Consider the following 18887-nt stretch of genomic DNA (forward strand, 5'->3'; position numbering starts at 1 on the left):
TTAGCCCTCACTGCTCCTTCCCTGGACTGCTTCCTGCCATACCTGGTTCCCCTTCGCACTCTGGGTGTACCAGCTCCCTTTTCCCAGGGAGTGACTGCTGCCTGCCTTCCTGCAACCTTTCCCAGCAGCCACCATCTGTTGTAAACTACTTGGCTTTATACTGGCCATGCCTGTTCCTTCACAGATGAACCTGCTTCCAGTTAGTTCCTGGGCTCTATATGCCACGGCCATCGGGAAACAAACTAGCACTGTGTGCAGCTGTGTTATGATACACAAGTGCTTTGAGAGTTACACTGGCGACTGACAGGTTTCTGGGTCGAATTCAAGGTATTGGTTTTAATCCATAAAGTCCACACACAAAAAACACATCCTATAAACCTATGCAAGGTGAAGAGGGCTAGAGGGCTCTTTAAGGTAGCAGACAAAGACCTAACAAGTGCCAGTGGCTGGAAGATGAAATCAGGCAATTTCAAACTAAAAATAAAGATGCACATGTTTATTAATAAGGAAGGTAACTAACCACTGGAACAGATTACAATGGGATGTGGTGGCTTCTCCATCACTTGGAGCTTTTAAATTGAGACTTAATGTCTTTTGAAAAGATGTGCTGTAGCTCAGCAACGGAGTATTGTGTTCGGTGCAGGAATAACTGGGAGGAATTCTACCACCTGTGCTACTCAGGATAAGAGAATAGATGGGCACAACAATCCCTTAAAATCCATAAATCACCCTCTGAAATGAACGATGAGAACCGAAGAATAATGGGACATTAATCATGTAGGCGTGCCCATTTTCCATTAGGGTAGACTTCATTGTTGCGCATGGGGCCATTCACTCCGAAATTGAGGCCTTAAGTGATGCATAGACCTCATGCTCATGGATGAATTACACAATATTCTGCCATTTTATTTTCAGATCATTTCAATATTTCCATATTTACACACTCATTTCAGTGACAAAAATGTGAATTGCAATTTGTAAATGTCTTCAGATAAAATTACTTTGCACTTCACTCCTGATGTCAACCCCCACCTCCTTCTGAATATAAAATAAACTGTTCTTGGCAGGCAAATCTCGACAGGAATCGAGGAGTTTTTGTAAAAGAATTCCCAAATGTGTAACATGGAAAACCACCATTTGTCTTTTTTAAATTAAAAAGTCTTTTATCAAAGAGAGCTCAGTCCTAGTACAAAATCCAAGCATGCTGTAGGGCTTTAGAGAAAGCCCTCCTACTCTTTAAAATCTGCATAAAAATTAATCTTGCAAACTAATGGAAGTTTGCAATATTTGTAACAAAGATTTCTGTCAAAAAAACACAGTTGGAAATAACATGCTGTTTGCTGTGTAATTGTTACTATTCACTAAAGCAGAAAAAGCAAATGCAGAGAGCTAAAGAACTGACAGCCTAGTCATTTAAAACTACAGGTTGTCTCCTGGATGACAATAGTTTTCGAAGTACAGCTCAACCCATGCCGAGAAGTTGCATGCTGGAGGTACAGGATAATATTTTAACGTTTTGGTTGAACAAACCTTTCTATCTCTTTTTTTTTTTTTGCAGTAAGGAGGAACTTTTGCAGGAAATATTATTTAGAAAATCTGTGCATAAATTGTGTGCAATAAATGATTTGGATTAGGTTAGTTTATGCACAGATAGCTGAATTCTGGTCTAACAAAGGAGGTTTATTTTAAATGTTCATGTTGAAGAATGAAGAACAGCAATTATGCTACAGGAATTTTAAGCTAGATTCTTGAATTTATAATGTAGAGAGAGTAAAACGTGTTTTATAAAATAGATGTGCACACACACAGGTGAATAAAAAAGTGCAAGATACAAATATTTGCAAAGTGTAATGAAGAGGAAATGTAATCTAGAGATAAACGCATTGGACAGGAATTTAGGAGACTTGGTTTTAATTCCTGGCTTTGCCACTTTCTCTATACGTTGGGTATGTCACTTAATATTTCTGGGCCTCAGTCTCCCAGCTGTAAAATGGAGATAATTTTCTGAACTATCTACTTGTTACTTTCGGGGCAGGGAGTGTCTCTTACTATGTCTTTGAACAGCACCTAGCACAATGGGGCCCCAATCACAACTGGGACCTTTAGGTGTTTCCTTAATATGAATAACAAACATGCATGTACTTCATCTAAACATAACCTGTCTCTATTTTCCATTTCCTAATTCTAAAAGTAACAATACTTTGTAAAACAAAATGCTCTCTACTGACACTTTTGATTTCCTCTAGCTTTTTCTAATCCTTCAGTTGCCAGTAAATCCTCTCATCTGATTCAGGACCACATGACCTAAAATCATTTGGCACTTGACCTAGTTGGTCAGTACAGATGGAGTCAAAAAAGCTTGTTGTGATCACCTAAAATAAAGAAAATACAGGGAGAAAGCATCTGTGAAGCAGCACAAAGAGGCAATCTAAAAGGTTTACTAATACCTATATACAGTAGACTGGGGCTTTAAACTTAAAGGAAATTTTATCTCATGGGTTGTAATGAAGAAACACTTGATTGAATAGGGGATTTTTCTTGTTTTATATTAAAGTACATGGACCAAAATATTGTAGCCCCGGGTACTCTTTTTTCAAGCCTCTTTAACATACACTGCTTTCACGATGCTCACAAGAACAGAGTCGATAGTTATTCTTTTTAACAGCACTTCGTACCGAATCAAGATGAGCACATGTTTACAGATTCATAGATTCTAAGGCCAGAAGGGAACATTGTGATCATCTAGTCTGACCTCCTCTATAGCAGAAACCATAGAACTTCCCCAAAATTGTCTGTGATGGAGAATCCACTGCGACCCCTGTTAAATTGTTTTCTTTAGTTTAAGGTTAATTACTCTCACAGTTAAAAATGGTTTCAGAGTAGTAGCCGTGTTAGTTTGTATCCGCAAAAAGAAAAGGAGGACTTGTGGCACCTTAGAGACTAACAAATTTATTTGAGCATAAGCTTTCATGAGCTACAGCTCACTTCATGTACACCTTCTTTTCAGTCTGAATTTGTCTAGCTTCAACTTCCAGCCATTGTACTGTATTATACCTCTCTCTGCTAGATTGAAGAGCCCATTATTAAATATTTGTTCCCCATGTTGATACTTACAGTCTGTAATTAAATCACCCTTTAACCTTCTCTTTGTTAAGCTAAATAGACTCAAAGAGCTCAATCTATCATTATAAGGCATATTTTCTAGTCCTTTAATCATTCTCATGGCTCTTCTCTGAACCCTCTCCAATTTATCAACATCCTTCTTGAATTGTGAACACCAGAACTGCACCAAGTATTCCAGCAGCAGTCACACCAGTGTCAAGTACAGAAGTAAAATAACCTCTCTACTTCGACTTGATAGTCCCCTGTTTATGCATTGCAGGATCACATTAGCTGTTTCTGCCACAGCATCTCACTGGGAGCTGATATTCAGCTGATTATCCAACACGACCCCCAAATCTTTTTCAGAGTCACTGCTTCCCAGGATAGAGTCCCCCATCCTGTAGGTAGGGGCTGTGTTCTTTGTTTCTAGGTGTATACATTTACATTTAACCATATTAAACCATATTAAAACACACATTGTTTGCTTGCACCCAGCTTACCAAGTGATCCAGAATACTCTGTATCAGTGACCTGTTATTTTCATTATTTATCACTCCCCCAATTTTTGTGGCATCTGCAAACTTGACCAGTGATGATTTTATGTTTTCTTCAAGGTCATTGATAAAGGTGTTAAACAGCATAAGGCCAAGAACTGATCCCTGAGGGACTCCACTGCAAACAGGCCTGTTTGAAGTAGCTGTGTAATCTTCTGGTTGAGTCCATGTTTTTTCTATTCTCCCCCCCACCCCACTAATTATATTAGTGTAACCCTTCAGCCTATTTGAATTGGCAGCAATAAGGGCTGGGTTCAATATCTAGGGGTTCCTCTTCAACAATACAACACAAAACTGGCTTGAGCCCCCACCCAGTAACCTGGGACAATTGCATACCACCTCCTGGATGCCTCTAAGAGGCAATACTTTCCCACCTGCAAGCACAGAGTCAGAGTGTAGAAAAGACACTTTTAATAAAAGGAAGGAAGTCACCTGATGTTAATTTGGGAAAACACCACAAACAGGATTCATAAACATAAAACCATGAGCAAAAGTGCCATCCCAGAGTACATTGGGCAGTGTCCTTTTGCCTCAGATTCTTCAGTCCAGCAACCAAAAGTTATTTTATTTTGCCCCTCCTTTTGCCTTCTCCACAGCCCTTTCAGTTGTTGTCCTTGATAAGTGTAGGCCCTGAGTTCAGAGGTGTATCTGCAGAGTTCACCTCCCACCCTGGGTGGAGGGGGGGTAAGAAAGCACCTTTCTCGCTCCACTGTCCAGGCACTTGCTAGCTGCTCCTCTCCACCGACCACCCTGCTGACCACTTCTCTCCACTGGGATGTCTTCAGGTTGCACCACTTAGCAAAGTTCTCAGTGATTTCAGCTGTCAGTGGGGGAGCCTCACTGATAGTGCACACTGGGCAGCATCAGAGATGCTGTCCCAAAGCAGGTCTAATGCTTAGACCTACTTATCAGTGATTTCATCTATAAGGTGTATAACAAGACTCTCAATTGAGTCTTAATCAGCTCTGTTAATACACAGTGGAGAGAGAAAGAATCAAATAGTGTCTGGGGCCCTTAGGCAGGGCCCACCCACCCCACCAGGTACAAATGCTTGTCTCCATCATAGAATCATAGAACATCAGGGTTGGAAGGGACCTCAGGAGGTCATCTAGTCCAACCCGCTGCTCAAAGCAGGACCTAATCCCCAACTAAATCATCCCAGCCGTGGCTTGGTTAAGCCTGACCTTGAAAACCTCAAAGGAAGGAGATTCCACTACCTCCCTAGGTAACGCATTCCAGTGATTCACCACTCTCCTAGTGAAAAAGTTTTTCCTAATATCCAACCTAAACCTCCCGCACTGCAACTTGAGACCATTACTCCTTGTTCTGTCATCTGGTACCACTGAGAACAGTCTAGATTCTTCCTCTATGGAACCCTCTTTCAGGTAGTTGAAAGCAGCTATCAAATCCCACCTCATTCTTCTCTTCTGCAGACTAAACAATCCCAGTTCCCTCAGCCTCTCCTCATAAATCATGTGCTCCAGTCCCCTAATAATTTTTGTTGCCCTCCGCTGGACTCTCTCAACTCGCTGGGCTTTGGAACCCATGACCCCTGCCTAGTGAGTGCAGTTGAATTGAAGATGAGTCCCTCAATCAGGGTATGCCAAGCACAGTTCTGCTGCCCTTGATTCACACAACAAGGTTAACAACACTTTACTATTCCTAGCCCAACAACAAGGAGACTGGGGATCCAACACCAGCCAAAAGTGATCGTTTGGGCAAGTAATCCCATCATGTGAGCACCTAGGCAGGGTGGGTGTGCTTATGCAAGTAAGATCAGCTCCTGAAATCCTCTTCCACAGCTCATCACTAGATGTCAGGGGGAAGCTCATGCAGACCCTGCTTACATCAGAAAACTAGATCATCAGTTCTTCTTGATTTGGCCATATCTCACTGAATTATACAGCAAGTATCTGAACCTAGACCATTGAAACCAATAAAAGCTTTAGCATTGACATCAATGGCAACAGGATTGAATTCTATAGCTCCTACTATACTTTTGGTGACTATAAAATTAAGTAATTAATTGTAATAATGTAGTGTAATAGTTTTCCCATAATAAGCCTTATATATCATGTGAGATATTTCAAAAATTACACAGGTGGAATCCTGTACCCATTGCAATCAATGAGAATTTTGCTATTGACTTTAAGGGGTACCAAGATTTCACTCCATGTTTATTTTTTCACACATTTGACTTATTTGCATGCAAATGTTACATATAGATGTGAATTCAGATTAGGGTTTGGGCATGTGCCCACCAGGCATGTACAAAGGGGTTCTAGTGCTTTTGCAAATCTGGTGTTACACACAGACACAAATATGGATGATAATGACAGTAGTTATTATAACATGGTGCTACAAGGATAATGCAAACTGGGCTCTGTTTGCAACTAAACTCTCAATGCAGCATTATTTCCATTTCAAAAGGATTTTTATGGACTGGTAGTGACATACAGGATCTCATTATGACCAGACAATCATTGTATAACATTTTTTTTCTGTGAAGCATCAGCTCTTAAATCAAAATCAAAGTGACTGACATCGTTTCACTTATTGCTAGTGATCATACTTCTAGGCAATTAATTTGGAAACTAAGGTTTGTATCTGTTATTAAAGAAAAGACATTTGTTCCATGCTTTATTCTATATATTTCCTTGCCTTCAGCTAGTAATCCTTCTTTGAAATACCATGGAAACAAGCAAATATGCCTCATTAAACTTTCCTTGTGGGGAAGAAAAAAAAATCCAGAGAATTTTTAAATCGTAGAGTAGGAAGGAATAAAATAGAAAGAGTGATTAGATTGCTCTTGTTAATTCTTCTAGGTAAAGTAGGGTAATTTACTGGAAATAAAATCTTATCTTCTCATTTCCTTCTCTTCAGTTAGACCGTATTTTTAAGCTAAATACTATATATCTGTCTAAATTCTATAACAATGCCCATCACTGTGGTATGAAAGTCGCAGCTTACTTTAAGCAGTCCTTGAAAATATCTAAAATAACTTTTTTCAGTGAGATTATGATTTTCTAAGAGTTCAGTATTTGTTTAGATTTCTCATAAATATTGCATTTAATAACACCAGCCTGATATCAATTCACATTTATACACAGAACTTTATACACTTGTGTTTTATGGGTGCTTCGTTGCTATAGGTAAAATAATCATGGGCCAGAACCTAAATTGGTGTAAAGTGGCAAAGCTTCATTGACTTCAGTGGAGATTTACACCAGCTAAGGATGTAGATCGTGAAAACGTATCAAAGTAACATTTGTAACTAGTCTCTTCATTAAAGCTCTTTAAGATGGCTTTGTAGTTCAAAGCAATTTCAGCTTTTGGTAATGCTTCCAGCTATGCCTGATCTTAATAAGTTGGTTCACACATCACAGTTAGTTAGCAACCATTTTCTATATTTGCATCCTTAACTAAGGCAAAATATGTAAGGGACATGTCTGGAAACTGAACTCCAATCTTTCGACCAGATGCATAATCTTAAAGACAAACTCTGCAGTGAAGGGGAATATTGACTTGATTGAGTTAGTGTTTTGTACCCTGAAATACACTTTCACAAATTGAAGGATCAATAGGTGCCTTTCTTAAATCACTCTGTGTTGTAATTCATTGCTCTAGCACTGCCAGGGAAAAGCTTCTCAAAGCTTTGTCATGAGGAGACATCCCTGAGCCAAAGAGAGAAAATATCCCAGGCATCCTTGGGGTACAGGAAACTCCCAGAGAAGCAAAATCTACACAAAGATAGCAACCACAACAGCTGAGTGTTCACTTCCTCAGAAAAAAGTGGGTAAGTCCGAGGGAACAAACAGATTCTGTCTACCACTACTTGAACCCCTGAGCCTGGACTGTTTATAATTACATGGCTGGGGAGCACAGGCACTGCACATGGCTGGTGCCAACAATGTCACTACCCACCTCAGAAGTGCGGAGAAGGGTGATCAGACCTGGTTGGGTTTAGTGGCGAGTGCATACTTTGTCTATGGCTTCCCTCACATCAGGATGTTAATATTAATAACTCAGTAGGACCATAAACTAGAAATCCCTCCCACACATATATCAATAAAAACAAACATGGTGGCAGAAACTTGCCAGGGTCCATCTCTGGCGAGTGCATACTTTGTATATGGCTTCCCTCACATCAGGATGTTAATATTAATAACTCAATGGACCATAAACTGGAAATCCCTCCCACACATATATCAATAAAAACAAACATGGTGGCAGAAACTTGCCAGGGTCCATCTCTGGTGCTGCTTCTGTTGTCAGATCTGCAGTGGTTTGCTGCCCAGGGATGGCCCTGAAAAGGTCCTCTGAGTACATGAGACATGAGTTCAAGCCAAAATCTAGACCCAAGTTATACCAACTGCAGTATTAATCTGACCTAATTCTCAATGGAATACAGAGAGAAAAGATGGAGTGAAAAAAAAGCAAGCTCTGCTTATCCTTAAAGAAAAAAGATTTTTTTTAGAAATAGGATACTTGATAACATAGAGCTTCTAGCACAACAAAATGCCAAAAATAGTGATCACTCATAAGCAAAAGAAATATGTCAAAAAAAAATCATACATTGAAAATCATTCTGTGCCACGGGTTTAGCTGTGTATCACCGATGAAGCTACACTATTAATGGGGTAAAGGTAAAAGATAATAATTGTCCAATATCTGCAATTAGGCCATAGCTTTTCTGCAGCCAGAAAATCAAGGATGGCAGTCTCCAGTAGCAGACTACCTACGATCAGATCCTCAGCTGGTGTAGACCAGTATAGCTCTGTTGATTTCAGTGGAGCCGATCCTATTTACAATCATTAAATATTTGGCCCAGATAGAGTATCTTAACTCAAAGATTATCCAATTGCTACAATTATATTCATATAGAGGAAAACATACACAACTCTGGCTACAATCCAGCTTTGTCCCTAGAGATCAGGTCAACATTTACCAAAATCTTATTCTTGTCATTGTGTTCTCTGTAAGGTGAAAGCGTTAATCATAGATTTTAAAACTAGAAGTTACTATTGTGATCAAGTCTGACTTCCTTCATAACATGGGCCGTAAAATTTCATACAGTAATTCCTGCATCAAGCCCAAAAACCTTGTGGCTGAACTACAGCATATCTTTTGGACAGACATCCATCTTGATGTAAATATTTCAAGTGATGGAGAATACACCACATCTTTGTAATCTGTTCTAATGGTTGTTATACATGTGTCCACTTGATTAAAGAAGTTTCTACTATCAGAAATCATCACCCTGATTAGGTATTTCTAGACTATGATCAAGTCACCTCATAACCATCCCTCTGATAAGCCAAAGGATATTTCAGCAAATACATACTCCATATTTTCCTTTAACATACAAATTGAGCCCTTAATCCAGATAATTTGTAGGGCTGCTGCTATGCTGGCCACTATAAAGGTTGCAATCTGTACTGATTCTGAATATTTAGGGCACATTTTTCATCTTCCCATGACAGCTTGTGAAATGAATTTCAGAAAAGAAAAATCCAACAAGTAATGCTAAGTTTATATTAGCCGCAGATAGTAAAACCATGATCTGATAGACTAATGGCTGGTAAAAAACTTAGATGTCCCTAAAAATTTCTGTCGTAGGAAAAGGACAAAATGTAGTTGGTACTGTCAAAATAAGGATTCTTTCCCCCCCAAAAGAATATGTTGGGAATTTTACATGGCTACATATAATAATCCAAAATCAATTGTCCAATATTAAGAGAGAGACCAATATAATTGTACAGTGAGATGATAAGACTAGCTGTGATGTCATCAACATTTATAAAAGAATTTAAAACTGTGGGCAAATTAATTCACTACTTTGGTACTTCAGCTATACTGTACTGTAGGTCTGCTAAAGTCAATGTTATGTTCATAACAGGAAAGTAAATTAACTGATATAATCAGAAAGTAAATAGAGAAACATCCTCAGATTGACATGCAACCCCAGCCTTCTGACGATGATTCTATAGATTCTTCTGTGATCCCCCAGGCAATAAAATGGGAAAGTTGAAATGGAGTTAACCTGTTGTTCATCTTGGATTAAGTAGGACTCTTGCCCCTGGGATTAAAGAACAACCGAATTAGAGCTGGTCAACAAAAAAGGGTAGAATTTAAAGGGTTTTTTTTATTATTATTGTTATTACCTGGTTCATGAGGGTTTTTTTCTATTTCAAAAGTTCATCAACATTTATTGATTTCAGATTCTGTCAAATTAGTGGGCTGAAAAGCCTGAAATTTATTGATACAATTTACCTTGTTTTCCCCCCTTGGAATATCAAAATTTTAATGAAGAATTGCATCAGACACTTGAAATTTGGAAGATTCTGACCAATGAACTTTTTCAGGGTACTATGCTCAAAATAACTCTTGTGGAATAGCCAATTGAATGTATCATTTTTCCGTCTCCTCTATTAGTTTACTATGACTTTTCTTTCCACCTCCTCTTTTCTTATCATACTCCCATTATGCCACCTGCTGTTTTGGTAAGAAGTCTTATCCTGTTATTCAAAGATGCTGAGCAGCCACATGTCCTGCTGAGATCACCTCCAAAAATCAGGCCAGTTATGTGCTAATAATATTGAAGTAAGGAGCTAGTGTATTGCAAGCAACAATTAAACAATTTTTTTTTTTACTACAGAATCAATGGAAAGACCCTGTGTAAGCAGGATATCATTGTGGAGATGTCACCAAGGTACCATATCACCGATCACTGGAATTGCCATACTGGATCAGAGCAGTACACCCTGGCTAGGTAATCTAGTATCCCATCTCCGACAGTGGACAGTACCAGCTGCTTCAGAGAAAGGTGCAAGAAACGGCAGTTATGGAATTGTCTGTCTACAGGGGAAAGCTTCTTCCTAATACCCATTAATTTGAATCTGATTTATATCCTAATGTTCCAGGTTCTATTAGACCAACAGTGTTACCTATCAAGACATAGTTACATCACCTTTGTATGTCTATATATCCACTTCCCTCCTTTCTCTCTCTCTCTGTCTTTTCTTCCTTGAACAATTCTTATTTAACCTTCAGGTACCCATTTAAGTAACCCACCAAGAGCAATAACGCACATCAGTTTGACACATAATCACCTTGTCTATTGTGCTGTCAGCTGTCTTTTGGATTTGTGCCCGACATTCTTTATCCTTGCAGTTTATTAAGAGTGAATTTGTGTTTGTTTGATGTCATCTATTATTCTTGCACCTGTTCTCAGTAATTTCTGAACAATGAAGGTTTTTTTTTAAAAAAAACCCAAGTTCAAATAAATTATCTTTTCAAAACCAATAGAAATTCTAACAGAAGAATACAGCTGTGTGATCAATTATCAGAGTAGCGTCAAATTTGGAAGCCTGGGACTATGAGAAACTCACCTGATTTCAGATAACATTATAAACTCAGAACTCAGTCTGGGTTACTGAAAGGGACAGGAGTTATTGGAGCAGAACTGGGCCATTTACAAGGGACGCTGTATCTAGTTACAAGTAAGGAGATAAGAATTTTTTTCTGTTTATGTCTCATAGCTGCTTATTTTATTATGGATGGGATTTTCAAAAGTGCTCAGTATTGGCCTAACTCTAGTTTTACTATAGACTTCAATAGGCGGAAAGCTAGGCCAACACTGAATGAAGTAGAGAATCCCACCTTATTTGTATTACAATCCCTTTAGGATCCAAGCCAACACCAAACACAATTGTGTCAGTACATACACACAATAAGAGTCAGCATCTTTCCTAAAGATCTTACAATCTGAGGGTGGATTTTCAAAAGTGTTCAGTGTCAGCCTGATTCTGCTCCCATTGCAATCAGTAGTAAAACTCCCAGTTAGACAAAGGGTACGAGGAAAGTGGTATTACAATCCGCATTTCATAGGTGGGGAATCGAGGTACAGAAAAATTAACAGACATGCCTCAAAGTCTCTTGCTGAACCACCCAGCTGTTTTGAAACTTAATCCAGGGTCACAATCCAGTGTCACAGCCACTACCCAGCACCAGTTCAATACTAAAAATGATGACACTTTCAGAAGAAGACTAGAATGGTAAGTGCTTAAAATGCATAACTAGAAGTGTGGCTCTGCGGGATGCTTTCATACCTTGGATGCATTTTGAGTTTAACAGGCTGAGGACCATCTCCTTGACATGACTCATAAAGGGATAACGGAATGGTACTTATTTACGTGAGTGGTCGCTTTAATAAAATATTGCAACTAATTCATGGTCAGTTTGGACTTCACTGTTGTCACTATGCTTCATACCAAGGTCACTCATAAGTTCATGCCAGCAGCAGCAGCGAGGATGAAAGTCTCCTTTTAGATGTTAGCATGATAAAGCTCATGTTCCATGCTTGCGCAGCTCCAATCCTACCCTGTAGAGGTTGTCAACAGACACATGCAGTGAGTAGTCCACTACAGCATTGCAACAATTAGTTTATTATAGGCCAACAACCTACAATATAAATAAGTATATGTCCCCACTCTGTGCTTCATTTACAGGAGATATGAGTCTGCTGCAGTTCTCACTTAGGGGAATTAATCATTTAGCTCAAGATGGCTAGGCATTTGCTCTTAGCTCTGCAGGTCCTGGGTTCAATGGTGACAACCTAGAAAAGGGTCCTTACATTTAGAACAATGGGGCTTGGTCCCCACTGAGGCATCTGTTTGCTTCTGTAATACAAATAAATAGGAAACGTTCATCAGCTAAACCACACTTTCAGTTGCTTTGCTGGAACCACAAAAATTCTACTCACCTTGAGCAAATAGTTGGTGGGTATTTTTTGTTTGGATGAAATGAAAAATATCTACATGACAGAGGCACTATGAAGTTGCCACTATAAATGGGTTTAACTCTTGCCTTTCCTTTCCCATCCACATCTGTACAAAAGAGAAAAGATAAGGGAATTATTACCTTCTGCCGCAGATTGCATAGAGAACATTCTCCATGGTCAAGTCTGGGAGAATGTGCAACATTCCTAAACTCTGTGGCAAACCTGTGAGAAGCTTCTAAGGTACCTCTCTGTGCTTGGAAATCCCCCTTGGAATTTGTGCTGTAGGGGCAAAGGAGATTCTGGAGCTAGTGCTCGTGAGGATGGTGTGTTTTAGTACAGTATCTATGGAAAGTCTCTCTGTAAGCAGGATATCATTGTGAAGAAATCACCAAAGTATCAAATCAATAAAACATAGGAATTGCTATACTGGATCAGAGCAATGCTTCCCAAATGCCTTACCATCTATGCAGTTCGGGATCAAAACTATTCCTTGTTCTATGGGAAGCCTCCAGACTCCTCTCCTACAAATATTTCTACACTGGAGTGGTCTGGGAATTTTTGTTTAGAACAAGTTAATTGCCAAAATGCTCCTTTCTCCAAATTAAAATTCGATACCTGGAGGCAGGTTTCAAACTTTTTTTTACTCGGTCAGCTTTCTCTGACACAGATTTATCTTATGTCTGAGAGGCCTCTCTGCAATTGATTGAAGATTCAGAAAATTTAAACAATAGAAAAAAAGAAGTAGAGAAAAACATCTAAGCTGTGAAGGTAAGGGAAGATATATACAGTTAAAATTCTCTTTGATTTTCTTCGAAGGGGAAACACTCACTAACTTCCAGCCCGATTCTCTACTCACTTATACCAGCTTTTCATGGTGTAACTGAAAGGAGAATTTAGCCCTTAGGTATATGCATCTTTTTCTCTCTCTCTCAATTTTTTTTTGCTTGTTAAGGTTGTTTTGTCTTAAGGCAGAAGAGACAGGAGACTCAGAAAAGATCCATTTTGCTATTGATCACACAATTTTTAATCATTTTTTAAAAGAATTCATAAAAGGGTTACAACTTTTTTTTTCTAGACTCTGGTAAAATAGCCTGCAGACAAGCACAAAATATATTCTATCTGGGACCTTCAGAGACAGGGTAAGATTCCTTTAATTAAGATGGGGAGGAAAGAGGCAGAAGTGAATTTCCCAGATTGTCCCTTTCATAAACACTAGTTTATTAGATTTTTGGGGGGATATCCACTTAGTTATAAATACCATTAAAGTTATATGCATTACAAAAACCACTGCCTCTCCAAACGATTCTACAATCACCGTGGTGTCAAGGCCCAGAGTCTTAACATAGCCGCACTGGAATTCACACTCGCTGAGAATCTGCTCCATAATTTTTTAATCTCTAAGCAAAAAAAGAACATCTGCCAGAAATTTAAATCCACATAGTAAAAGAGTAGGGACCAAGAGCCTGACTCTACCACCCTGAGTAATTCTTGCTCATGCATGTAGCCCCATTGAAGTCAATAGGTTACTTGAGTAAATGCTGGCTCCAGTAAGGGTCTGAAGGTTTGGGTCACAATATTTTCAAAAGCTGAATTAGATTTTAATAAAACTATAGATTTTTTTAAAAGTCTTGCAATGTGGCTCTGAGATGAAAAATTACATTCTGCTCTCAGAACTCTACTGTGTCCTCTACATGAAGAGCTTATGTTCTGTAGCCTTATATATGATATTGTTATTTGTATTTTGATAACACCTAGAAGTCCCAGTCATGGACCAAAGACCCCATTAGGCTAGGTGCTGTACAAACACAGAACAAAAGGATGATTCCCACAGTAGTGTCTGGTTGATGGGTCTCACCAACAAGCTCAGGGTCTACCTGATCACCATATTTGGGGTCAAGAAGGAATTTTCCTCCTGGTCAGATTGGCAGAGATCCTGGAGGATTTTCACCTTCCTCTGCAGCATGGGGCACGGGTCACTTGCTGGTTTGAATTAGAGTAAATGGTGGATTCTCTGTAACTTGGTGGCTTTAAATCATGATTTGAGGACTTCAGTAACTCAGCAGGAGATTAGGGGTCTATTACAGGAGTGGGAAAGTGAGGTTCCATGGCCTGCGGCATGCAGGAGGTCAGGTTAGATGAGCACAATGGTCCTTTCTGGTCTTAAAGTCTATGAGTCTATGACAGAATAGTCCCATGGGATCTAATAGTATGTCCTTGTGTGAGAAAAGACTGGTCATATGAGAAAGCCTTGCAGGACTGGAATTTAAATTCTTATACAATACCAAAGGAACATAGGAAATGCCATACTGGATCAGAACCTTGTTCCATTTAGTCCAGTGACCACCACAATGAATCCACAGATGCTTCAGAGCACAGCAGTTATTCATATAAGTCTTTATGCCCCTGATTCAGCAAAGCACCCATATACAGAACATCACTTAAGCATATGCTTGACGTTAACCACATGCTTAAGTGCCTTTAAAGTCAATGGGAGTCAACTTCTGCTTAAACTTGAGCACGTGCTTATGTGCTTTCCTGGATAGGGATGAAATTAAGCATATGCTTAAGTGTTTTCCTGAATTGTGGTCTGTGGGCCTGTTACAAAGCCCACTAAAGTCAATGGAAAGATTCCCATTGGCTTCTGTGGGTTTTTAGTTTAGGCTTTATGTGCTGAAAATAATTGTGCAAATATACTTTTAAGCATGTACAATGAAAGGCATCAGTGGATAAATACCTATGCGCCAAATATCAGAAAAAAAAATGTCATGAGCTGAAATATTGAAGCTGATGGGCTTCCACATACCATCACACCATCCTGCAGCTTAAAAGCATCACATGGACTAGCCCACCTGTGAGAGAATGTTGACAAGACACTCTTCACATTTAATATTGTCTGGGGAAAGGAATGTGATCCTGGAGCCAAAGGAGAAGTGGACCCTTCTACATAACATTTTATGTCCAGAATTCGCAGGGCTCGATTTAATCCTTGTAATGAGACTATTTTATGTCCTTAATACATGCTGCTTCATTGAAAAAAAACCTAGACAAAAGCTCTTAATCATAGCTTAATTTTAAACCCCACATGTTAATAAAAGCTAGTTCTTCATCTGTAGATCCCAAAGTGCTTTACAGAGGAGATCAATATTGTTCTTTCAGATGGAGAAACCACAAGGTGAAGTGACTCACCTGCGTTCCCTCAGCAGGCTGGTAGCAGAGCTGGGAATAGAACCTGGGTCTCCAAAGTCCCGCTCCAGTGCTGTAGGTAGTAGGCCATATGCCTCACCATTACAGTAAATGCAGTGAAGTATTTGGAATAGACATTTATATAAACAAGAACATCTAGAACGACAACAAACTCTAACCTCCCACCCAAAAGAAACCCCAAGACTGGAAGGGATATAAACCCTCATGCTTCAGGACATAAGCCAACCTCTAATTAATGGGGTGGAGGGGCTAGGAAGAAACATTCCCGGGTGGAATTTATTCCATTACCGCCTGCTGCGGGGTTTCTTGAACCAGCCTCTGAAGCAGCTCTTACTGGCCACTGTCAGACATAATCTTGGACTAGAAACCACTGGTCTGATCCAGAACTGCAGTTCCTATGTCAAGGGACATCAAATTTCAATATCCCTAACTATTCATATTGTTCATTTTCTAACCAAAATCTAGACATACAGGGAATTCATACCAGCTATTCTACTGACAATCTTAACTCTGATCTCTTGTTTTTGTTTGTTTGTTGTTTTGTTTTGTGTGGTTGCTTAGTAATTTTTCTAATAACTATGATAAAGTGTAGAAAGTTAGCTGTGGAAGGATGATTCATGATGCAGATAGTGTTTTATTTTAGGTATAGTAGAAACTGCAATGAAAGAAGATATGTCTTGATTATATATAAATATGAGATACAGAGCAGTGTTCTTTGAGTAATTCCTACATAATCTGATAATTAAAATGTATTAGAGGTTTATGTGCAATAGACCTTGAAGGGTATCATTTACATAGTATTCTGTAAGGCAATTTTAGTTACATTTAATGTAGATATAGTTAAGAAATGGTTTAAGTCTTTTAAGTGTCTTTTATAGCTAAAAATAGAATAACTCTGGGAGTCAGAGTTAAGGTCGTTATAAGAATGTCTAATGAAAATTTTCACACATTTAGAATGATTAAATAATGTAAGAAGGGTATTGATATCCCAATCTGTATATACATTATCATATCATTTCTAAATTTTCTTATCTGTTTAAATGTTAGCAGTCCCTAATATTTATGTGATTTCTGTAGAAACTTTCAGTTTCAGTTAAACAAAGTAGTTTTTGTCTGTGAATAAACACAGAAACATTTAATCACTGTTCTCTCTTTAAAAGACTGGGAGAGTTTTTTAATGTACTATAATATAAAAATGCTGGTTTGAACTACAGATTATAAAAACACTGAGGAACATAACAATCCTGAACACCCTTCAGCAGTTTCCAATATCCACATCAATCCTGTATCATAAAAATATGACTGAATCAATATTGTGATGATAAGCTGGATTCAGCAGAAATCACAAGTGGTCTGATGCAGTCTGGGAGCATTGGAACCAGCTTCTGAAACCAGACAGGCTGTTCAAAAATAAACATAAAAACATCCCTTCTCATCTCATGCCATTAGCAGAATGGGTCTTCCTCTACTTAATTAAGTCAATCCTACCCATTCTGTGTATTTAATTTTTGTAACCTGAGCTACCACAGTTATCCTCTATACCGACAATAGGAAATAACAGTGGTTAGTGTGTAGTTCCCATTGGCAAATAATAACTTTTAGTAGCAACAATTACCTGTACGCAAGAGAGAGAAGCAATTTCTGTGGCACAGTTGTGGTGCTTGAATGTGGACTACGCTTTTTATGTGTTGAGGAAGTGATGCTCAAGTATACATTTATAGCAAGTTCATAACACAGGAACTGGAGGTCACCGAATGAAATTAATAGGCAGCAGGTTTAAAACAAACAAAAGGAAGTATTTCTTCACACAATGCACACAATGCACACAATGCACTGTGGAACTCCTTGCCAGTGGATGTTGTGAAAGCCAAGACTACAACAGGGTTCAAAAAAGAACTAGATAAGTTTATGGAGGATAGGCCCATCAGTGGCTACTAGCCAAGATGGGCAGGGATGGTGTCCATAGCCTTTATTTTACAGAGGCTGGGAGTGGGCAGCGGGGGATGGATCACTTGGTGATTGCCTGTTCTGTTCATTCCCGTTGGGGCACCTGGTGTTGCCTGTTGTCAGAAGACAGGATACTGGGCTAGATGGATCTTTGGTCTGACCCAGTATGGCCGTTCTTATGTTCTTATTTATGAGCATCATCCAGGAAAACATAACTTCAGCTTTAATTATTAATTTATGACACCCACAAGTTTGTTAGGTGTGATAGAGAGAAAACATAGAATCATAGAATTGTAGGACTGGAAGGGACCTTGAGAGATCATCTAGTCCATTCCCCTGGACTCATGGCTGGACTAAGTATTATCTAGACCAGTGGTTTCCAAACTTGTTCCACCGCTTGTGCAGGGAAAGCCCCTGGCGGGCCGGGCCGGTTTGTTTACCTGCTGTGTCCGTAGGTTCGGCTGATCTCGGCTCCCAGTGGCCGCAGTTCACTGCTTCAGGCCAATGGGAGCTGCTGGAAGCGGCGGCCAGTACGTCCCTCGGCCCGCGCTGCTTCCAGCAGCTCCCATTGGCCTGGAGCAGCGAACCGCGGCCACTGGGAGCCGCGATTGGCCGAACCTGCGGACGTGGCAGGTAAACAAACAGCCTGGCCTGCCAGGGGCCTTCCCTGCACAAGCGGCAGAACAAGTGTGGGAACCACTGATCTAGACCATCCCTGTCAGGTGTTTGTCCAACCTGCTCTTAAAAATCCCCAATGATGGAGATTCCACAGGCTCCTTAAGCAATCTATTCCAGTGCTTAACCACCCTGACAGTTAGGAAGTTTTTCCTGATATCCAGCCTAAACCTCCATTGCTGCCATTTAAGCCCATTGCTTCTTGTCGTATCCTCAGAGGTTAAGGAGAACAATTTTTCTGCCTCCTCTTTGTAAGAACTGTTTATGTACTTGAAAATTGTTATTATGTCCCCACTCAGTCTTCTCTTCTCCAGACTAAACAAAACCATTTTTTTCAATCTTCCCTCACAGGTCAGGTTTTCTAGACCTTTAATCATTTTTGTTGCTCTTCTTTGGACTTTCTCCATTTGTCCACATCTTTCCTGAAATGTGGCACTCAGAACTGGACACAATACACCAGTTGAGGCCTAATCAGCATGGAGTACAGCGGAAGAATTACTTCTTGTGTCTTGCTTACAACACTCTTGCTAATACATCCCAGAATTATATTTGATTTTTTCGCAACAGTGTTACACTGTTGACTCATTTAGCTTGTGGTCCACTATAACCCCCAGATTGCTTTC

This window comes from Lepidochelys kempii, chromosome 1, assembly GCF_965140265.1.
Source record: "Lepidochelys kempii isolate rLepKem1 chromosome 1, rLepKem1.hap2, whole genome shotgun sequence".
NCBI lineage: Eukaryota > Metazoa > Chordata > Testudines > Cheloniidae > Lepidochelys > Lepidochelys kempii.